The sequence below is a fragment of the Myotis yumanensis genome, unplaced genomic scaffold (genome assembly GCF_028538775.1).
Source record: "Myotis yumanensis isolate MYYU_CA2020_CCGP unplaced genomic scaffold, mMyoYum1.0.hap1 SCAF_1, whole genome shotgun sequence".
In the NCBI taxonomy this organism is placed as follows: Eukaryota; Metazoa; Chordata; class Mammalia; order Chiroptera; family Vespertilionidae; genus Myotis; species Myotis yumanensis.
Window position 1 is genome coordinate 59,533,706 of NW_027223752.1, and position 24,935 is coordinate 59,558,640.

General features: G+C 37.8%; 1 protein-coding gene and 1 pseudogene across 1 annotated transcript in view; one reads left to right on the forward strand and one right to left on the reverse strand.

Annotated features, from left to right (window-relative positions):
* The window catches only part of PRTG (protogenin), a 124,574-nt gene that overhangs the window by 75,969 nt on the left and 23,670 nt on the right, over window positions 1–24,935 (forward strand). The gene's annotated exons all lie outside the window — the stretch shown is intronic.
* On the reverse strand, window positions 876–24,417 carry LOC139015005 (RNA transcription, translation and transport factor protein pseudogene; annotated as a pseudogene).

Below are 24,935 nucleotides of genomic sequence, written 5' to 3' on the forward strand. Positions count from 1 at the left end.
TGTAACTTATGTACAAAATAATGCTCATATATGACCTATGTATATATGAATGTTTACTTTATGTAGCTCTAACCCAGACACACTAGAGAAAAAGCACTTAACTTTGTGAATGCGTTCAGCAGAGTTCTGAAAGATGCTGCTTTATTCCCCATTCATCTTATCTTTGCTGAGGGCAAGAATCTCATGATATATAACATGTTTAATAGAAAGGAAAGAAATGTTTATCTACAATAAATATGAAGTATAAACTGATATCTACTCGAGGTATAAAATGCACACTTAGCTATTTGTTACTCATGAGTGGATTTTTCACCCTTAAGTACAAAGGGGCAGCTCCAATTATGATTATCAAGCAAATTCTTACTGAGTTGTTACAGTGCCTTCTGCACATATTGGACTTTACAATGCACGCTGGCTTTCCCTGTCACAGACCGCCCTTTGGGTTCAGGAAGGAAGAGGCACAGTGGTCCCAAATGGGCTGCCCCACATCCGTCCCTGGCCTCCTGGTAGCACAAACCGTGAGAGCAGCATTAGACACACTCCCCTGTGCAGTAGGAAGCAGTGGTAGGGGTCTGTTTTCAGATGCAGGGGCATAGAACCCCATCTTCTGGCTCTTGGCTACAGCTTCCCAGATGGCATTTTGCTTATAATCGTATTGTGTCCGAGTTTAATTTAATCTGCTTTTGGCTAAATAAGTTTTACTATTGATCGCTGTCACATAGCTTTATAAATTACGAGAAATTGCATATGCTCCAGGGTGACCTTCCTTAAACCATTGATACTGAACTGATGTTGCCTAACCTACTGTCACCAGAGTCAGCAGTAGGACTTTCTAGCCGTGGCTTCTCAGTGTGCACTCCCTTTCCATAGGCATATCACTTATTCAAAAAGGTTGTCCTCAGCATGAAGTACGGAACAGGGTTTGGGACAATTGTTGATAGAAAATCATACATCAAACTCACTGCTAAGGAAACATAAATATGTTGAAGATACAAAAACTAGTTTCATAGAGCACTCCCCTTGAATATTCAGGTAGCTTATTCTAATCAAATGAATAATTAGAAAAATACAAAATAATTTTCTGCTTATTGTGGAAAGATTAAAAAGCAGTTAAGACTTTGGCAATGAAAAACAATTCTTTAAAATTTAAAAATTTTCTACATATGCATATATATAAAGAAGAGCCATCACTCTCTGTCCCCCGCCCCCCCCCCCCCCCCCCACTTCCTGAACTTTAAAGAAAAAGTAATGATGATAAATCTCTAGAGTGGGACTGGGGAACCTTTTTTCTGCCAGGCACCATTGGATGTTTATAACATCATTCACAGGCCATACAAAATTATCAACTTAAAAAATTAGCCTGGTATATTTGGTCATACATTTAATTAATTCACTCCTGATGCCTTGGCAGGGACAGACCAAATGATTTCTCAGGCCTTTTATGCCCCGTGGGCCAGATGTTCCCCACCCCTGTGAATCGAGAACATAGTCACTTTTCTGGGATTCTTCTCTTGAAAATGGACATTCAGTTTCAAAACATATACCAGGGTGTATATGGCTCCCAACTATACTGAGTAGGTGAGAGGCTGAAATCCTAAAATGTTCATCTTCAGCCTTCCCTAGTCTGTGGTCTGTCTTTGGATCCACAGTTGCCTGAACAGCTACTGTGGCTTCATTAATTTTTGTCTGTAGCTCTCTGAGCTCTTCTGTACGCAGCAATCACAGAATTTGAGCAGCTTTATTAAGAACTGCATCTCCTGTGTCAAAACCAAGAATATGCTTGTCTAAAGCAACAGGCAATCCCTCTTTTGTTTCACTTGTTTTAGCAACTGCATCCTGTGTCAGGGGCTCCTGGACCAAAATGAGAATTGTCTTAAGCATTGCTAGGTAATCGTGACGCTGAATCTGAAGAAGGCTAGCCAAAGCCATTACACCAGCCTTAAAATCAGGATTCTTTTTTTTTTAATTCTTTTAACCTTTTTTTTTTTCCATTTTAAAATCCAGATTCTTTATATCCAGATTGATCAATGGCTCTGCATTTTTAACTGCATTGTCAGCATTTTTTTGTATTATCAAGTACTGAGTCCTTGTATTTTTCATCATTATCTCCATATTCAAGTCTAACAGCTAAACCAAGAAGCCAGCCAATTGCTTCTTGTCAGTCTTGAATCTTGGACAGTTAACATCTGTGAGATACTTTGCAATTGAAGCCGGCTGGCTTGTGGTAGATGAGGGCCGTCAGCTTGATCAGAACATGGTCCAGGCATCTCACTCTGGTTGTCTCCTCCCCGCCCCCCCAGGAGGGGGGCTTTTGGTGGAAGAAGAGAGGTGAGGATCATCTTTGTTGAAATCTTTAATAATCTATAATAATAAAAGCATAATATGCTAATTAGACGGGATGGCCCAACGACTTTCCGGATGACCTTCTGGATGAAGCTGGGGCTGCGAGGGCTGAGCCCCTTGCACGAATTTCATGCATTGGGCCTCTAGTTTCTAAATAAAGTTTTCACTACTGTAAAACTTTATTTTCTCCTGTGTTGTAAAATGAAATCACATATACTGCTTATGTTATAATATCCTTTGTGTATACTATTTGGGGTAATTCAGTTTGAAATCTCTTTATAATACATAAACTAGGGAATGATTTTGTTACAGTCAGTATATGCTGTGTATTAAAATAACTCCATATTATCCTGACTGGTGGTTAGAGCATCGGCCCGATTCTGGTCAAGTTCTTGGTAACTGAGTTGCAGGTTTGATCCTTGGTCCCAGTTGGGGCATGTGTGGGAGGCAACCAATCGATGTGTCTTTCTCATAGTGATGTTTCTTTCCACCCCCCCACCCCCACCCCCTTCACTTTCTGCAAAAATCAATGGGAAAAATAACCTTGGGTGAGGATTAACAAAAAATAAAATAAAAAAATATAAAAGCTCCATATTTCCTGACTGTGGAATTAGACTGAGTGATTGGACTCATTGCAGTGCAGGTAACAGAGGACTTGGGCCCAGGGCTTTCTTGTTGGATGCAAAGTTCCGCACCCCAGGAGTTGCCAAAGCCACCGCCGGCATGGCTGACTAGCAGGGATGCAGTTGTGTGGATTCAAGCATCGGACAGCTGTTCACTAGACCACCTTTGGATGCCTTTTTAATCATGAGAGCCCTAGGGCCTAGTCTTGCTTTTCTAGAAAGTCACCTTTGGGGTTTAGCCATTCTTATAGCAAGAGAGTAGGTTTAACTCACTAAGCAGGCAAGTGTTAACAGCTCTCACTCTTCTCCTTCTTACTTTTGGCTATTGGGAGGGCAGTATGTTCTGTTAACTGAACAGCTGACCATCTGTGACCAGTTTCAGCGAGAGCATCTGGTGGTAGCTGCCTGTTTAACAGAGAGTGATGTGTCTAGAGGGCAGTAGGTTAAGGGAACCCTATCTGTATCTCGCATGGTGAATACTTGCTTTTACTGAGCTTTTGTACATTAAAGATACTCTAACTGCAACTAGATTTACTAAGTGGGCTTGGAAATGAAATTTAAATGCTTCTGTTTGCTGATGCAATGTCAATTTGAGTAACAAACTGATGTCTCAAAATTTCATTTTCTGACTAATCTTAGCCCTTTCTGATGCCCTAATACACATTTTTTTTGTTTCCACTTCTGATAATTAAGTTCTCAGTAAAACTGTGTTATTGGAACACATTTTTCTTTTCAATATATATAGTTCTTAGTTTCTGAAAGAAAGAGGTGAATAAATTTATATTTTTCAATGTGTATAACAAGCATTTTTTTATTTTTGTAGGTAAGGCATTTGTAGTATTAGATAAAAAGATGTAACAGATATGACCTCTGCTTAAAAAAAGAAAGCCTAAACAAAAAGATAATAAGTTGACTGACTTACTCACTTTTCTCCAGAATTTCTGATGAACAAAATTTAATTGCACTTATTAATATAAGTTATTTTAGAAAATTTTACTCCAAACCCTTAAATCTTTGTTCCCCGAAATATAGAATGTTTGGTTTTTTAAAGTAGCTAAAAAGATCCTTGTGTCTTTATTAATATAATATAAATATTGGTAGAACAATGGAAGTATTTTGATATCGCTAGTTTATTCTAGTTTAATGATTTAAAAATACACAGTTTGATTTTAATTAGAAGTGGTTTACTTTTGGGGAAGTTGGGAGAAAACATTAGGCTTGTGATTTAATGTTTATGTGATCTGTTTTAAATTGTAGTTTGGAGTTTTTCTTCAAGATTTTGTATCTTTGTAGTTATTATTTTTATTTAGTTTTTTTTCTTTGGCACTTTCAATATTTAGCCAAGTTTTAAGTACAATTTTTAAATGTTTGTTTTTATCACACAATAAACTGAAAACAAAATTAATAGCACACTTGTATTCCCTGGTAATAGATTGATTAAAATAATTTGTTCCTCTTTTTCTTTGTCTATTTCAGAAATTGGCTTCAAATTCTGAAGTTTCTAATTTCAAAAGGATTTTTTTCATAAGATGACTGTCAGAAACTGTTCTTACTTGTTCAGTCTTTATATAATAGAGTGAAAGGGAGAAATTATTTAGATGAAATTGTTGTTTAGCATTTATGACACTGATATTATATATTTAGCATCTATTTTGCCAAAGAACTTGTGCCATTAAATTTCACAGCAAGTATGAGTAGTGAGTATGGGATTTAGCACCAATTATAAAGATCCGAAATATGTAAAATCATTAGTAATGTTTGTAGCTTATTTGCATACCTTCAAAAATCACAGATCCCTTTTTTTTTTTTTGAGAAATCCAAAGTTGGAACTTCCAGTTACTGAAGTCAAAAGAAACAGTCCCTGCTTAATAATGTAACTTTAAAGTCCCTTTGCCAGTTTGTATGGAAGCATGATAAAATTAAGTCATATTTATGGGTGTGTTTTTTTTTACCATAATAGAATAGAATTTGGTCATGTGGTTACATATCTCAAGAAAGAAAATCAAGAACTTCCAATGACACCCTTGCCGGTGTGGTTCAGTTTGTTGGGTGTTGTCCTATGCACTGAAAGGTTGCTGGTTTGATTACTGGTCAGGGCACATGCCTGGCATGCAGGAGGCAGCAGATAGATGTTGGGCGCTCACATCGATTTCTCTCTCTCTCTCTCTCTCTCTCTCTCTCTCTCCCCTTCTCTCTCTCTAAATCAATAAAAAAAAATCTTTAAAAAAAAATAAGAAAAAGAACTGATGATGAACCAAATTGACATAGTCAAGGCAGAACAAGATTGGTGGCATAAAAGAGACTACTTTTGTTGGAGAGAGTTCGTTGTGGAACTCACTATAATAGTGATTTTGTTTTGAAGAGAATTAGAATCACTCATTACATGAAATATGGAAGTTACATTTTAAGGCAGGCCACAGTCTTTTCAGAGACTGTTTCCTCATCTCTCTTATACAAGGAAATCTTAGATAATACTTAGAAAATGTATGGAAGCATTCTACAGGTGAAAATTCTTATATTGTGTGGGGATTTTTTGCAACTTCTTGACTGCACCAACTTAAGATAGTAAAAAATACACTGTAGTTTAGCCATGGCCAGTGTTTCTCAGTGGTTAGAGTGCTGGCCCATGTACCAAAGGGTCACGGGTTTGATTCCTGGTCAGAGGTATGTACCTGGGTTGCAGGTTTGATTCCGGACCCCAGTTGGAGCGCATGCAGGGGGTAACCAAACAATGTGTCTCTCTCACCTAAATGTTTCTCTCTTTCCCTCCCCCCTCTCTTCCTTCCACTCTATAAAAAAATCAATGGGAAAAAAGTCCGTGAGTGAGGATTAACAAAAATAATACACTGTATTTTATAACAAAATCTTCCTAATCATGAATAATTTCAAATATGTCTTTTCATACTAACTTTGAGCTTATAAATTCATTTCAGATAATCTGGTACCTTGATATCAACTATCAGCTCAAGTATCATTATAGATGCCAGTACTTGAAAAATTGCAAAATCAGTACCTCAAAAGAAATGGAGCATTGGTTTCTAAGAAAAAAATCCTACCCTGGCTGGTTTGACTCAGTGGATAGAGTGTCGGCCCTCAGACTGAAAGGTCCCAGGTTGATTCCAGTCAAGAGCATGTACCTCCATTGCAGGCTCGATCCCCAGCCCAGTCAGGCGTGTGGAGGAGGCAACCAATCAGTGTGTCTCTCTCACATCGATGTTTCTCTCTGCCTCTCTCCCTTCCACTCTCTCTAAAAATCAATGGAAAAATATCTTCAGATGAGTATTAACCCCCCAAAAAAGTCCAATTACTAAAAAAAATGCTGTTAACATCAAGACAATGAAAAAAATATAGCTCTATTTAAAGACAGAATGTTTGCAGATGGATGAAACTGTGAGAACTGTACAAAAGTTACAGTGCATAATCTAGTTAGCTTTCCTTGCATTCTTTGTCTTGAATGAAAGGGTATCTGCCATTCTAAAATATTTTTGGTATTCTCTGGGTGAACTTAGAGTTTCCATTTAGAAAAATCTTACCTAGCTTAGAAATCTCAACTCTTCTGGGAATCCTCTTTCAACTCCAAATGGTGTCAGTTATACCCATGGAACATCATTTGCAATGCTCTATTATTACAGGAGGCATGTGGCATTGACAAATACTGTGTGTGTGTGTGTGTGTGTGTGTGTGTGTGTGTGTCAGTTAAATGATTTTTACATCTGCTGCCTAGGTTTGACTTTAAGGTCCACAACTTGTTAACAGATTAAATCCTGGGTTTTTTTGCCTAATCATTTAGATAGGGATAATAATAATTAATAATAATAATAGCTATTTTCAATGTTAGGAAGATTAAATGAAATTAGGAACGTCAAGGTTAGCACAATCCATGCCAAATTGCACTCTTAAGTCCTCAGCAAAGTTAGCTGTTGTAGCTGGTTTTTTTTATTTAATTGTTCTCCTCTCAGGGTGGAGCCTAGGAATAGGTATTTTTTTTCCATGTTATCTACCATGGTCACTAGATTTGGAAACCAATGCTTCTTGAGCTTTAAAATGTATATGAATTACCCAGGAGTCTTGTTAAAATGCAGATTTTAATTCAGTAGGTCAGGGTGGGCACTAACGTTTTTGCATTTCTGCCCACTTTGAGAATCAAGGTCTACAACAGTGGTTCTCAGCGTGGGGCATAAGCCCCACAGGGGGGCAATTTGAGAATGAGTTATTAACAGTGAATTTTTTGCATTTCTTATGGTTGTAGGGGCCTCATATACAGTATATAAATATTTAGTGACATATTTATGCATTTCAGTTCTCTATTACATGTTTTGAAACTTTTTGCTATTTTTTCATATCACTTTATATTATTATTATTTTTAACAATTTCTTAGTGATTTCTTCTCAGTACTTCAACTGCCCTTTTTTTTTTTTTTTTTTAAAGAAACTTATCTCTTTTTTTTTTTTTTTAATATATTTTATTGATTTTTTACAGAGAGGAAAGGAGAGAGATAGAGAGTTAGAAACATCGATGAGAGAGAAACATCGATCAGCTGCTTCCTGCACATCTCCCCACTGGGGATGTGCCCACAACCAAGGTACATGCCCTTGACCGGAATCGAACCTGGGACCCTTTAGTCCGCAGGCCGACACTCTATCCACTGAGCCAAACCGGTTTCGGCTCAACTGCCCTTTTGTTCTTTTATTTTTCTCTTTCATGGATGCCATGTTCTTTGGAAGCTTGTTTAGACCAAGTTAATAATGGCCTTTTAGGCTTCCTCCATGTGAATAAAAAGAATTATATGTCACAGGGGGGCATCAGGATTTTAGAGATACTTAGGTGGGGCATGGCCAAAAAAAGGTTGGGAACCACTGATCTAGAGGAAGAGTAAGCAAACTTTTTCTATAATAATACTCAGATATTGAATATTTTAGGCTTTGTGGGTAATAGGAAGTGAATGTGTATGCCCCCTAAATTCATATTTTGAATGAAAGGTTTTCTGCCATAACCCCTAATGTGACTGTACATAGAGAGCCTTTGAGGTGACAAACGTTAAACGAGGTCATGAGGGTGGGGCCCTAATCCAATAGGGGGAAAAAAAGGAGGAAGAGACACCAGAACTCTTTCTCCACAGAGTGAGAAGGAAGAGAGCTCTCACCAGAAACTGAACCCTATCAGATCTGATCTTAGACTTGCCAGTTCTGGGATCTGTAAGAAATTAATTTCTGTTGTTGAAGCCCAGTCTATGGTTGTTATTACAGCCCAAGTACACTGATGGAGTGGGCCATATGGTCTCTACCACAGGTATTCAGCTCTGCCATTGTAGCACAAAAACAGCCATAGGAAATATATAAATGCATGGGTATTGATCAAGTTTCAATAAAACTTTATTTATGGACACAGAAATTTGAGTTTCATTTCATTTTGATGTGTCACAAAATATTATTTAAAAAAAATGTTTCCGCCCTAACCGGTTTGGCTCAGTGGATAGAGTGTCAGCCTGCGGACTGAAAGGTCCCAGGTTCGATTCCGGTCAAGGGCATGTACCTTGGTTGCGGGCACATCCCCAGTGGGGGGTGTGCAGGAGGCAGCTGATGGATGTTTCTCTCTCATCGATGTTTCTAACTCTCTATCCCTCTCCCTTCCTCTCTGTAAAAAATCAATAAAATATATTTTAAAAAATGTTTCCTTGTTGGAAAATACAACAACCATCAGTTTGATCTCTGTTTCTATGAGTCTGTTTTTGTTGTGTTTTGTTTTTCTATATTACACATATAGAAAATACTGTATGTAACCATGCAGTATTTGTCATTCTCTGACTGTTTCATTAGCATAATACCCTCTAGGTCAGCCGTGGGCAAACTACGGCCTGCGGGCCGGATCCAGCCCGTTTGAAATGAATAAAACTAAAAAAAAAAAAAAAAAAAAGACCGTACCCTTTTATGTAATGATGTTTACTTTGAATTTATATTAGTTCACACAAACACTCCATCCATGCTTTTGTTCCGGCCCTCCGGTCCAGTTTAAGAACCCATTGTGGCCCTCGAGTCAAAAAGTTTGCCCACCCCTGCTCTAGGTCCATCCATGCTGTCACAGATGGCAAGATTTCATTTTTTTTATAGCTGAGTACTATTTTATTATAGATAGATAGGCAAACGTAGGTTTAAAGTTGTTCATATGGAAAATAATACAATAATAAATAATAATAATAAAATGTGTTTTGTGTACTCAAAACTATAAACCTGCTTTTGCCCCAGCTTGTGTGTATATTTATATACGTATATATACATATTCCACAAAAACAGATTTATAGAAACATATCAAGCTGATGGTTACCAGAGAGAAGATGTTGGAGGATGGGAGAAAAGGTAAAAGCTAATATAGTCAATAATCTTATGATAAGTTTGCATAGTGACCGATGATTATTACTAGACTTAGTGTGGTGATTACAATGTAAGGTATATAAATATCGAGTCACTATATTGTATACTTGAAGTTAATGTAATAACATATGCCAACTATACATACATTAAGTATGTATCATTTTTAGCTGGTAGGCTGACCCCAAGGGCAGTGGGCCATATTACTTTAGTTTGCCAATTCTAGGTGTAGACTCTATAGTTCTTGCTCTTTGAACCTTTTAGGTTCCTGTATTGCTGACTTTTTATGAGGCCGGCTATAGTTTTTAATTATTGTTACCACAAAGCCTCTCTTTAGTTCTACTTTTTATTGAACATTTTATTGGTCATCTTGTTTCTAGTCATATTTCTTAGCTTTCACTTACGGGGAGAGAGGCCTTCCCTGGGTTTCATCTTTGAGTCAGTGTATTTTTTCCTCAAACATGCAGGAAGTAAATGAATCAGTTCCCATGTACACAGATAATAAAGATTCCATAAGAAAACAGCTTATATTCAAGTTTTTGGGACTGTAATCATTGTATAAAATAATATTAACCAAATTAGCAAATTTCACTCTTTAAAAAACATTTATGGGCCCTGGCAGGGTAGCTCAATTGGTTAGACCGTCGTCCTGATATGCCAAGGTTGTGGGTTTGATCCCCAGCCAGGGCACATACAAGAATCAACCAATGGCCCTGGCCAGTGTGGCTCAGTTGGTTGGGTATCGTCCCAAACACCAAAAGGTTGTTGGTTTGATTCCCATTCAGGGCACATGCCCAGGTTGTGGGCTCGATCCCCAGTAGGGGGCGTACAAGAGGCCGACAATCAATGCTCCCCTCTCACATTGACGCTTCTCTCTCTTCCTTTTTCTTCCTCTCTCTAAAAATCAATTTTAAAAAAACTTCCTGGTGAGCTCTAAATGTTAAAACATTTCTTTTTAAAAAAATCAACCAATGAATGCATAAATAAATGGAACAACAAATCGATGTTTCTCTCTCCTGCACCCCTCTTCTCTGTCTCTCAATCAATCAGTACATAAAAATCACTTACAAAGGGTTAGGCAGTATTGATCCCATGTCTGAAAAAAACCATTCTTTATAAGGGGAGGGTATTTGAACCTTTGATTTATGCTTGTCTTTAACCAGTTCTGTAACTATGTTAGTTCAAGTGTTTTAATTTATCTTTCCCTTTCTTGAGTTAGCTCTCAGGAGGCATCCAGTTACAAATCTAATGATATATTATGCCTCATGAGAAAGCCTTATTACTTTTGATTTGATACATCTCATTTTAGGAAACTGTGATACTGCCAAATTAATTTTATGTTTTTAAAGTAGCAAGGAAATAAAGGAAACCAAGCTGTGGATTCCATAAACCCTTCACATAAACCAGTCTTTGAATCCACAGTGTGAAGCCAGGGGCATTTAGCAGTCACTCAAAAGGAAAATATTTTTGAGCCCACTCAGCTATTACCATTAAGCTTTATGATGGGCTCTCAGAGCTACAATACTATTTACAAAGCCCTCTATAGCACTGTGTGAATACAATGGGTACAGTGTTTTTTGGAACTCAATAGTTCTCAGATAAACAGGCTCCTATGCTTTCATGGTTGTTCTCTTAGGCCTCTACTAGAGGGCATATAATACAGAAGCCCTTTGGCCTTGCAAATCAGAAGATGAACTCCATTTAGAACTTACTGATAATGGGCTGCAGTTACCATTAAATTAATATAAATTAATTACCAGTAAATTAATCAAAAAATTGAAACCATCCCCACAACATGCAATTTTGACTTCTGTGATTTCTTCTCCCGACTTCTCATGAAGACATTGCCTAAGAGATAATGCCAATTAAAAGCAAAACTTTCTAATTTTAGGGTTGATACAATATGTATTTTTTCTCAGAACTTTGTATGTATACTAGAGGCCTGATGCATGAAATTCATGTATGTGTGTGTGTGGGGTGGGGGTTGGTCCCTCGCCAGGCCTGCACCCTCTTGCAATCTGGGACCCCTCACTCCTAACCACCTGCCTGCTTGCTCCTTACCGCCCACCTGCTCGCTCCTTACCGCCCGCTGGGCTCACTGCTTGGCTCACAGCTCCTTAGTGCTGTCATGGAGGTGGGAGAGGCTCCCACCACTGCCACTGTGCTTGCCAGCCGTTAGCCCGGCTCCTGTGTTGAGCATCTGCCCCCTTGTGGTCAGTGCGCATCATAGCGACCGATCATTCTGGTCATTCCACCATAACGGTCGCTGGGCTTTTATTATATAGATATGTAGAACTACTTGGTTTAATAACATTAAATTGCTATCTATGTCTATATTTAGTTGTCATATCTTGTTTCATAAAATTTTAATGTTAAAGTTTACCCCACCCTGATTATGAATTTTAACAAGTTTCTTTCCCATTCTTAAAATTTAAAAATTAAACAACCAGCTGGTGTTGCTCAGTGGTTGAGCATCAGCCTATGAGCCAGGAGGTCATGGTTGGATTCCTGGTCAGGGCACATGCCGGTTGTGGGCTTAGTCCCCTGTGTGGGGCATGCAGGAGGCAGCCGATCAGTGATTCTCTATCATCATTGATTCTATCTCTCTCTCCCTCTCTGAAATCTATCTATCTATCTACCTATCTATCTGTCTGTCTATCTATCTATCTATCTATCTATCTATCTATCTGTGTGTGTATACACACACACATATATATACATATATATGTGTATATTGATTGAATATACAGACTCTCTACCAGTCCCTGAATTGGGCTCAAGGAATATGAACATATGATGGCATGCCTACCTCCAGTATTTAAGCTCGGCATGGAGAACCTATCAGCATTCATAGATGAAACTGAGATATAGTCAGAGTGTTTTGGGAGCACAGAGAATAAATGGCTAATTTATTGAATGATGAAGAATAGTTTGCCAAAAAAAGAATAGTTTGTCTGTTTAGAGAATGGAGAAAAATCATACCAATCATAGCTTGAAATGTAAAAAGATTAAAGAGCTAGCCTTATTTGTTTGCCATGGCTAAAATATGGGTTGCATGGATAAGAGATGTAGGGACTAAAACTATGGAGTTAAATAGGGCCCATGTGTACCCTAATAAATGATTTGGTCTTTGTCCTATAAAATAAGCAATGTGGAGCCATCAAAGTTTTCCAGTGAGAAAGTGACATGGCTTTTTTAGAAGAATAACTATCAATGATATCACAGAGGATAGGCTTAGAGAATGCAGTGAGGATAGGCCAGGGAGGGGGCTACTGAAGACAGGAAATCAATAAGATGGTTGTAATCTAAGATGGTAGTTCATTGGAGAGAAGGCAGATGTGAAGTTACTTTAAGCTTAGAATAAGTAGGACTTGACTGATTACATATGGACCTGATAAGAGGCCTTCAGATATAGGGTTTATACCAAAGGGATCTGTGAAAAGATGCTCAATACCATTAGCCATTGGGGAAATGCAAATTTTAAAATTGAAATAAGGTACCACTACATACCTATCAGAATGACAAAAAGTGTTTAAATGCCAAAAAATGCCAATAAAAGAGCTAGCATGGATGCAGGACACCTGGAACTCTTACGCATTACTATAGGAATGCAAATGGCACAGCCACTCTGGGAAAGCAGTTTAGTTTAACTTTCTTACAAAGTTAAAACATGCCTGTGCCATGTGACCCAGCAAGGTCATCCTGGGTGTTTACTCCAGAAAAATGAAAACGTAGGTTCACACAAAAACCTATAGACAGTATATAGAGCTCTACTCATAATTCCCCCAAACTAGAAACAACAAACACCCTTCAATGGGTGAATGGATAAATAGGTTGTATATCCATACAATTGAATACTTCTCACCAGTAAAAAGCAATGAACTATACGGAACAATTTGTAGATGAATATCAATGGTATTATGCTGAGTGAAAGAGGCCAGTCTCAAAAGGTTACATCCTGTATGATTTCATTTATATGGCATTCTCGAAAAGTCGAAACTACGGGCATGGAGGCCAGATCAGTGATTGCCATGTGTTAGGTGGGGGCAGGCTTTAATTACAAAGTGACAGCTTCCTGATGTGATGGGGTTGTTCTGTATATCCTTCGTGGTGGTGGCTACACAAATCTGTGCATCTATTAAATAGAACTGTACACCAAAAAGAAGTATATAAATTTAGTGGACATACATTTAAAAATTAAAATAGGAGACTGCGTGTTTTGAGATCACATGACCAGAGTTTGAATCTTAGCTCTCTACCCACCTCCATGAACCTCTGTCTGTTGTCAGTGTCTAGGATATTGAGGACTAAATGTGCTAGTGCATATGGAACCCTCAGCACAGTGCATTGGTACCTAGTAACTGTTCAATAACTGTTAGCTGTTTGTAAATATGATGAGGTGGAGGAAGAAGTTGGAATGACCCTCCAACGTCAATTGGAATAGGCCTTTCAGAAGTAAGACCAGGTTGGGAGAAGTGGAGGATATTGAGTTCAGCCTCGATTGTGTTGGGTTGGAAAGGTTGGTGTCCTGGTAGGGATGTCTATAGCAGCTTAATACATGGGCTTAGATTTCATAAGATATGAGACAGTGAATCATTGAAGGATGGCAGAGAAGCTGAGAGGTAAAACTACACTCTGATGCCATCCCACTCCAAGGGACCCTGGCATCTTCTTGGCTTTGCTACCTTGAAGGAAACTGAACTAACAAAAACTTGAGCATAAGAAACCACTGTCGGTGTCATTGTAAAACCAAAGGACATTAGATCATTTTCAGGAAAGTGGGCACATCCAACAAATTTCATTGACATTTCTCCATGTGAAACTTTGAACATTATCACTTTTTGAGTTGTAACTTTCAGTACAGTCTTTTTTTTTTTAAAGTTATCTTTATAGACCTCGGGAAACCAAAATGCTTCCCATATAGATAGCTCATGTTTATATTCTTAATTTGGTGCAATTGTAAACATTTATCAGTTTCTTTTACTTGCTACAAAAGATAGAGAAATTTTAAATAAGAAAGAAAGGAGCAAAGGGAATCAGGCAAATCATTGCTACCCTATTATGGGAGAAATAAAGTTGGCAGATTCCAAACTGAATCTTGTAACAAAGCACAGGAGATATTTTACAGTCTTCAATGTTTGAAAGGCTTTTTAAACTTTTTTTGTAATCCAGTTGACTGCAACAGCAGTACTACTTAATTTGCATTTCTGCCTCTTAAATTCAGAGGATTGCAAAAAGCATGAAAATGAACGGCAGTGTCCCCTGAAAGGATAAATGCCTTTTACTCTTTTGCTATATATTGTACTGTATCAGAATTGTATTAGTGGCATCCTGTGGGGTGTTATACCTAACAATTTTATTTTCTACTTTTAAAATATCATTTTGGAGATAGAGAAGGATGGCAGCAATGAGAAACTATACTTTTCTTAAACATTTTTTTAATACCTTTAAAAATGTAATAAGGTTCAACTTTCCATATCAAACCCCCAAAAATAATTGGGAAAAGAATGTTGATGGTTTTTCCTGGACTTTTATATTCTTAATCTTGAATAGTCATCACCTTTGAAAAGCTCTAAAACATGGAAAGCTCTCTGAAAAACATCTGGCTTGTTATTAAATTAGGTATAATTTATGAACAAAAATAATACAAAGCTACTCCCTTTTTATTTTTTTAAGATAAAGCAAGAGTTGTTGTTTTTTTCCAAGAACTGAAATTGATGCTTTTGCCTAAATGGTCATCACATTTGTAGGTTTGAAGTTGTTTTACTGCTTTAGCAGCTGTGTGGCAAGTTTTCTAGCAGACAATGGTGATGGGAGGGGGCTCAGTTGCATCTGGTTTCTCTTTGTAGAATGCCTGAAAAGTTGATATTCAGTGGTTTTCTTGAGAAAGCATTTCATGTGTAGAAAAGAAACTTTTTTAGTACCTAAATTAGCTTGCTGTGATTCAGATGCTTATGTTTTGTTTTCTTGGCTTAAAAAGAAAGAAAAAAAAAAGAAGAAAGAAGAGTAAAGAAAACCCTAAAACCGCATAGCACAGATAACCCTTTGACCTCCGGCTCTGGGGGAAGATTTACAGTACTTGCGGAGCCTCACTTCACATGCCTGCCTGAAAAGAACCCCAAATAAAGTAAGGCCCCTGTGGAGATGGAGAAAATAAGCAGGATAAGGAAGTTCCATTATTTCAAGCGGCTATGTTTTTTACTAGTCTATAAAGTGAAATACCAATTGTGATGTGTTTCTAGTCTTAAGTTTGTGTCACTTTAAGTCTGGGGTCTGATGTTAGAGTAGTTAGTCAGGATGCCCTGGGCAAAGCATCCTTCTCTGTCTCCTTCTTAGCAAACTTCCCTTCCAGCCAGCTCTCAAATTAAATGTCCACGTGAAATACCTTTTCTTTAGGGAAAGCAAAACAACAGAAATTAAAAACAAAAACAGGCACTATCAAAATACCAATTGTTCATCTCTTTATAGGTCCAGTCAAGTTTTTCTTCAGATACAAAATATAAAAAGTACATGAGAACAAAATTAGGTTCATACTTGTCTTCCGGAGAAGACTTTTTAATTTGGTTCCAAATGACAATTCAGATTAAGACATCTGAAGAAGCTTTACAATTTAATGATGTTCACGTCTATACTCGTAATATTTATTTAACTAATAGCTTTACATTGAGTATTTAGCTTTATGAAAATCTCTCCTAAAATAATCTCAGTGTTCTCTACAGCACTTTGTATTTACATTTTGAAGTTTATTAAATTGATTTCACTGTTTTATTCTCTGCTTCCTTTCTACATGAGCTGATAAAACCTCATTAAAATGATAGCAAATAAAAGCAGTGTTTCCTTGGTATCAGGAAGGTGCTCATAGTTATTGATCAGCTCTTGATTGTTCAATAGGCCAGAACTTTGAAATGGTATTTTTATGAATGAAGGAAAAACTTCAGTAAACTTTTTATTTTCCTAGTTTTAAGAATCTGTAAGAATAATAAAATGCTTCACATGACTTACAAACAACAATTTTCTAACATAAGGGAAAACCTTTTTGTAGGAAATTAAATCAATACTGTCCATTAATCACAGTGCATGTCAACTCTCAAACCACTCTGGAAGTTTCTGGTGAATGTAAAGAACCTTTAGATGTGTGAGGTCCTTAAAGATCTAAGTAGGTTAAAAAAAGAGGACTTTTTTTTTTTTTAAATGCCACATTAGCACATGAAAGCAACTTCAAGGAGGAAAGAAAAAAAGCATTTGCTGTATTGCACTAATTATACTTGTGAGTTGTGCTTTGTTTTTTGTTTTAAGCTTGTTCTTTAAAAACTTAGTTAATGCAAATGAAGTTTTAAGCTTTGTACTAATTACTCCATGGGGTTGAAGGAGCTGCAAGACAGGCCATTTATTGCCAGAGGAAAATATTTTTTTATATTAGCCTTTAAAAATATTTGATATGTTTGTTTTACAATGTACATAACAGGACAGTCACACAGGTACATGTTACCTATAATAAAAAAGCATAATATCTAATTAGACCGGATGTCCTTCCTGGTGACCTTCCAGACGAAGCCTGGGCTGGGAGGGAAGCCCAGGTCCCGAGTGCCAGAGGGAAGCCGGTGCCAGCAGCCTACTCTTGCATGAATTTCGTGCATCGGGCCTCTACTAAGTAAATAAAGGTATATGTGCTGAGTATGCAGGCTAGAAAAACTTTATTAGTAGAGGATGAAATAAAACAGTTTGGACACCACTATTCTAAAATAGAGGATCCGGTATTTCTAACTATGGCAGTTATGAAGCTTTACAGTCCAGAAAAGGAAATGAACATTAATCAAATCATCTCATAAATTATAATTACAAACTTTAATAAGTGCTGGCATGGAAAATCAGGCATTATAAGGCCATGTTATAGGGGACACTTTATGTTTAAAGGTAGGGGATCAGCGTAGGATTCTCTGAGAAACTGATGTATTAGCCAAGATAGCTGACTCCATTGGCACTCACCTTGGTTTGTCATAGAATATGGAGCAGTTGCCTCAGCTGAAGGTTAAAATGACATCAGCTTTCTCAGCCTCCCAGGATGTTAACAATAAATTTTGAAACCTGTGCAGACAGTAGGCAGCACATTTGGCATGATTATTCATCTTCCCTGGTAGATTGTGTCAATACATCTAGCTAGTCATTATTTCAAATTTACATATCTTCTGCTTCCTTCTAAGAAAGATTGGGACTAACAATACAGAAACACAAAATTCAACAAAATATAAAACAAATCGGTGGTATAAGGCCCAATGTTGGTAAGGGTTTGGGATTTAAGAACACTCATACCAATAGAGTTTAAATTGATACACAACTTTACTAGGGATAATTGGGCAACACACCAAGGAGAGGCAGGGCAGTTGTAATATGCATACTCCTTTACCTAGAAATTCCATTATAGACACCTATCATGAGAAAATAATAAGGAACATGCACAAGCATTTAACCTTAAAGATGTTCACTGTAGTGTACAGAGTCATTTGTAATTTTGAAAAGCTGGAGGAAAACCCAAAAACTCAACTACAGAGGTTTAATAAAATAAACTTTGGTAATCCATACAATTTGAATAAATGTGGACATTGAAAGGAACGTTTTAGAAGAATATTAAATAACATGAATAGTTGTTCGCAGTATGTTAAGTGAAAAAAAGCAAGCTGTGCCCCAACCAGGTGGGCTCAGTTGATTGGAGCATATGTTTCTCTCTCACATCAGTGTTTCGCACTCTCTCCCTTCCTCTCTCTCTAAACTCATTAAACATATCCTCGGGTGAGAATTAAAAGAAAAAGAAAAAGGAAAAAAGATTATAAAATACAAAATTTTGAGTAGGTGTGCAAATGGCTAGGGAAGGGAATGAAAAAAAAAAACAAACCAACAACATACAACCTAATGTTCACAGTGCTTATCTCTGGGTGCTGGTATTAGGATATTTTATTTTATTTGTCTGAGTTTTACAAATTTTCTATAATAAACATATATTCTATCATAATGAGAAGAAACAGTAAAGTATTTTTAATTGGATATGCCTAAATGAAGAAGTTGGAGCAAAGATAAAGATGGGAAAGTCAATGAAACTAGGATTGTGGATTCTTTGTTGTATAAGGTCCTGTACAATTGCTTAGGAACGCCTAGCTGTTCACTTCCTTGCAGCCAGAGAAAACTACCAACATTGTTAGCTATGGGGCACAGGACAGTTTAATTATTAGAAGAAGATTGGAATATAATAATTAAATTCTTGAAATGCAGTATCTCCAGAAAAATTCTATATGCTCACATTGTTGGAGATTCTCTGTGAATCTATGTATTGAAAATCTATACTAACTTATGCTTGACAACGACTTAAGATAATAAGGAAAGAAGATTCCTGTGGTTTCTAGGGTCATTTAACAAGTTATAGGGTTTTGGATGACCTAGAGATATTAGTGGAGGAAACAATTAAAATAGTTTTTGAACTTTCACCTTCCTCCATCTGGATGACCAAGTATGATGATTTTTAGTGTTTCCTTTTCTTGAACACCCTCCATCCTACTCTTTTCATAAAATGACCTTTGATTTCAGAATAGAAATTGTGGCAGATGGGCCTTAATTTTGACCATACAGAACTATAGAAGCTACAAATGAGGAATGATTTTATAGTGATTATGCTCATGGTTAAAACAACAGTGCTTTTAAAATAACAGTGAATATAAGAAACTTTAATTCTTCTGTTGAATATTTTATCAGAAAATCCTTTTGGTTTCACTCTATGTACTCACATTATTTGAGATTCCCTATCACATGTGTGAAAAACCATTTTAAGATATTTTTAATACTTTCCAGTACCCCAATGATCATCAGTGTCTTTCAATACCTGAAAGATTTAAGATTTATATAGAATTTGAATAGATTGTTTGTAGCCAATTAACATGGCAACGACCTGCACCCTGCACCTGCTTGTATCAAAAAACTCCCAGAATTCTCTTACCTGCTAACACTAAAATTGATTTCAAAGTGACACATTCAGCTTAGTTTCAATAAATTCTAGTAACATAGTGCTTCTTGTGCGTTCTAAAAAGGCATAAATAAATACCACAATCATGCTTTACTACTGTGATTGATGAAGCCGATATTTCATCAGCTTGCGTTTCCCACTTGAGGAGAAATTTAAGATTGGCTTCAAGCTGTCTACCTGCATCTTTCCCATCTTGCAAGCATGCTTTTCACTGCTGAGGACCGAGATTTGGAGGAATGGTTATCAAACCACAGATGTTTTTGCAATGAAACTGTGCACCTCCGACCAAGTCGCCGTGGTTCAGGAGATGATAGATGGTATTTTCATGTTGCCTCACAAAAGGGTCAAAATGACATGGTGAGCCCATGACAGTGAGATGGAGAAATGTTAGTCCTGGAAGGAAATTTATTTCATGGCTTCAGGGGAAGTTTGGCTGTCATGAATAGGCTCTCTCTGTCAGTCTATAAAAATATTGTTTGTAAGGCAATGATGTATGTCAGACAGACAGTGTTAGCAGACAGAGCAGCTACTTAAACAAATGCTAAGCCAAGTACAGTAGCATAAGTCAAGTATTTTGGGTGCTTTTAGGGTAAGGATTGCTCTTGAGAGGAATATCAACATAATCAAAGGAATTTGTTTCATTTTCTTAAGTAAACAACATTTGTAAATTCTATAGCCTCTTTATTGTCCTAGGAGACTGCACCACCCACCTCCATTCTAACACTTATTTGTATTATAATTATAAATTCTTAAAATCAGCAATCGCTTCATTTTATTCACTTTTAATTCATTCAGGAACATACGTGTGGACCAAACTCAGCACTGTTCACATACAGCCATCATACATTTTTAGGACAGTGAAGGCCGCTCTCTTGTGGAGTCTTCCTATCTTCCCCCCACCCTCAAGGAGATAGCAATGCTCACTCTCACTTGGCGTGATCCCATTCGCTGATGGTGTTGGGGGAGAGACTCAGCGGCAGTGTTCCCTCATCTTATGGGTGGGCCAGCGAGGTGCCTTTCTTCCCTGGGGATTCACAAAGGGAAAGAATTGTCACAGGAAAAACCAAAAACTGTTTGTGGGGGGCCTCCAATATCGCTTTCAGATTTGTTTTTCAGTGTTTGAAATTAAGTCAGATTCATTCACGGCAGTGTTCAAGTAGACATCTTCAACCCCAGGTATTTTTGTGCCAGACAGCCTCAAGTAATGCATTTGTCAAAAATGAGAAATAGTTTTTAAAAGAAGCCCTAAAAGCCTGATAGATATATAGAAATGTAATCTCATGGTTAAAAGAGAAATAACATGATCAGAATACTACTGAACACGATACGATTAGGAAAGCTTTATGCTCCCGGATTTTATAAAACAATCCATTTTGGGGGAGAGCAGATGTTAAAATAGAGATTATCAATAGGACATACTTATTTTGCCAACTGACTCACATGTCACTTACAAAGAAAGTTCATCTAAATTATCCTAAACTTAGTAGGAGAGGGGATGTTTTTACTGGGAGTCAGAGAGGTTGTTTGTCTTAAGGCCCTTCAGGGGGGCAGAACAAAAGGGACTGAGTCGTTTCAGGTTTAGACAAATAACCCTACCATGAGCTTTCTGAGAGAGTTGCTGTGCAGAAAACAGGGAATATTGGGCGGGAGAGGGATTGCCCACTCCATCTGCCATTCTGTCTACTTTACACTCAAATAAGTCTGCATTATCACAGAACAAATTTATAACATGTTGCCATAGTGATCATTAACAATACTGCCTTAAAAAGTTGTAAGGCAAATAGTAAAAAATGCTTATGATTCACAGTCCCTTACAAAAATTCAATTTCTAAACAAAAGGAGAATGAATTTTAATCTAAATTTAAGTAAAATTTACATTCTTTCAGCTAAAAAAAACACCCTGTTTTTAAGTCAGCATGTGAGTACATTCACGTAAGGCATAATTATTTTAACCATCATGAATTAACTTTTTTCATTCTAACATTAGTCTGATGATACAAGACAAAGAATTCCCTATTAGGGAAGACCTGCTCCCCCAATCTTATTACTGTTTAGGGGGGAGAAACACAGCAGGTCTTACAACATTTGGATAACTTGAAGGCAGGTGACGTTTAAGTGTGACTTGTGTTTTCGGTACTGTGCTTTAAACACGGCCTTTTAAAGCAGAGTGTTTCGCTCAGCTTGCCTTTCCCACCCATCCCCCTCAGCATTTTTCCTGCTCCTCTGCCGCTGGACCAGACTTGGGCTGGCCCCAGATTTGTGTCAGAGGCCATGACCCAGGTGTCACAGCAGTCCTCACTGCCGGTCTCTCCTCTGAATCATTATATGGGGGTATTGTGTTAGGGGGACCGGCTTGGGGGCAGTGCAGTCACCCTGGCTAGCCCGGACCAAGGAGCTCTTCAGTTGGACTGCAGGGGAACAATAGGCCTGAAAAGACTCACACAAAACCTTGTGGCACAAAAGATTTTATTAAAAATGGACATTTGGCCAGAGACACTAGGTAGCATCCTTCAGCATTTCATATTCTCACTTACTCTGAGCATTCCTCACTTGAACATTTTCAGACTTCACGGATGGTGACCTTATATCAGCAAATTTTCAGGTTGCTCCTTACCTTTGCATGTGTACTCTGATTTATTAGCTATTTTTAATGCTGTGAAACTATAATGTGACACTAATAAAAGCAAAGCTTTCCTATAGCAGTATTTTAAGTAAATAATTCAAAGTAGTGCATAGTAATTTTTAAAGTAATGCTTTGTATTTTCTTAAGACATTGTATGAAGCCACTCCAGCATGCTCCTTGTCTGTGTACTAAGCATGTGGCAGGGACTGTCCTGAAGTAGGTGGGATTGATTTATCTTCTTTTGGTCCTGGGCGGATTGGTTTTGCCACCACCTGAGAAGTTTCTGTAGAAGATGGAAAGTAGAGCTTAAGAAGCCCTCCCCAGATTTGAATTTTAGAAATATCAAAGATGGAGCGACTCCTGAAGGATAAAGGTTTCTCATGGTCCTGACCTCAGTTTCCTCTTAATTTTACCTACCCCTGACCTGTCCACTCTGGCCTGGCTCTTTTCAAGGCCTCTGGAGCCTCACCAACAAGCAGCAGCTGGAGGAGACAAAGGCCTGCTGTTCATGACTCCAGTATTGTCTCTTATTATTATTGGTCCACAGCTAAACACTTTGCAAAAAAATGTTTTCTACTATGCGTTTTCCAGAAAAACAAACGTCTAGATATGTTAGTATTACAACAAAGAATTCATAAAATTGGAATTGATGCCCATCAGTTTTACTGTCTGAGTTCATTTCCAGTCAGAGAACATTTGGTCTTCATAGTGTTTGGGGGGAGGTTTGGAGTGGGGGTGTGGGTACTTCCTACTAAATGAGCCTATTAGTTTTACCTTGTACAGCTTGAAGTGTAAGAGCAGAATAATGATCAAAATCTGATAGGACTGGAATTCTTAAATGTTTTCTCCTTAATATAAAATTAATTTATTCCGTAATGTTTACATCTTTGATTATTCTGACTTTGCTCTACTGTGTATTTGATTACCTTTCCATGTACATTAATATCACCCACTTATTCAGGGCCTACAACCTGGAATCTTTCAATCATAACCTAACCTAAAACCTGGTAGTGCGCCAAAAAAGGGGTTTAAATCACAAAGCCACTCGGCAGGAGAGGATGCCATTCTTTAGTATTATTCTCTTAATTTACACATGTTCTAACATGTTGTGATATTTGTTTTTTCAAACGTTAGTGATTATATGGCCCTGACTTATAAAATAGGCCTAAAAACATAGAATTGGAGCTGAAGGCCAAGAAAAATAAGTTTTATAAAAAACTACTCTTATAGAAGATATAATTGATACTCACAAGGATGGTTTTGAAGCATCAAAAAAATTTCAGTTAATTCCAGCATTCTAAAGAACCAGGGAAGTTTAAAATACATTTTTGGATATTTTACAGTGTGGGGCAAAAGTAGGATTACAGTTGTTTGTGTGGAAAATAATTCAATAACTAATTAATTATATGAGAGTAAACTGTATTTAGCATACAACCCTAAACCTACTTTTGCTCCACCCTGTATATAGAAAAATGATCCTTAAAGGAAAGCTAGTTTAGTTCTGTAGAAGTATCCTTATCTATAAAATAAAAATAACAGTATTTTATAGGGTTGTAGTAAGGATTATTTAAGATACTGCATATAAAGTACATACTAGCTGTTGACATATAAAAGATAATACATTTCCCCCAACTACTTTATTAACAAAGAAATTCATATTTATTGTAAAACACATGGAAATACAGGAAGCAACATAACTAAAACTTCTAGCAGATAGAGATAGAGACCACTGTTAACGTCTAGGTACCTATCAGAAGATAATTCATTTTCATTCCTCTTTATAGCTCTTTCTCCAATGACCCAGAACCTCCTGCTCCTCCATGTTTTCTGCTACCCCCAGCCCTTCTAATGAATTTACTCTGTTAAAGGACCTAGATACCAGATGTCATTTTTACCCTTGGTGATTTCTCAACTATATTGGACATTGTCAACCAATCTCCTTCTCTAGGCTTCCGTGAGATTTTAACCTTCCTGGGTCTCCTCATGACTCTTTAAGACCACTTCCCCTCTCAGCTCCAGGTTTCGAGTCCCTGCTGTCTTTTCCCTCCCTTGGCACCCCTCCTCCATGGATGACTGCTGAGTGTGCCTCTCCATCCTAACTGCTGGCTCCCTGCAGCACTTTTTTTGTTGTTGTTAATCCTCACCCAAGAAGATTTTTTCCATTGGTTTTTAGAGAGAGAGGAAGGGAGGGAGAGAGAGAGGGAATGAGGGAAGGGAGAGAGAGAGAGAGAGAGGCATTGATGTGAAATACATTGATCAGTTGCCTCCCCCGCACGTCCCGACCAGGGCCAGGGTTGAACCTGCAACTCAGGTACGTGCCCTTGATCGGAATTGGGGAACCCATGACCCTTCTGTGAGCCGGCCAACACTCTAACCACTTACTACACTGGCCACGGTAATGCAGCCTTTTTAATCACCCGCTGGTCAGCTCCACTTGAATGTTCTTCCGGCATCTCTGACTCAACATGGCATTGGCTCTCCCAAGCATATCCTCTTCCAGTTCTGCTGGTAACTTGGGAGCTTTCTTCTCATTAACCCCTTCTCTCCACAGTTCCATTTAGTCAGCTGTCTTCTGAATGTATGTAATACAATCTGCAGTGCCTAGCCTGACTCTCAAAACTCTCTGTGATCTGCCCCCAGTCTAACTTTTCTATGTGACCCTCACTCCTGTACCCTTTAGGGAACTCTTCCCTGTTACTCATCCCTGAACCAGGTGTTCTTGACCCTGAGACTTCGCTTATACTCTTCTCTTGGCCTCGATCTCTTCTTTTCCATTCTTGCCATAAGGTCAAATTCTGCTCTAATGCACTTCTTTGAAGCCCTGCTCACCCCCCAAACTAGTAATCATTCCCTCTTTTTTTAATTCCCTTGGGATTTTATATATATACTAGAGGCCTGGTGCACAAAAATTTGTGCACTCGGGGGGCGTCCCTCAGCCCAGCCTGTGCCCTCTCGCGTTCTGAGACCCCTC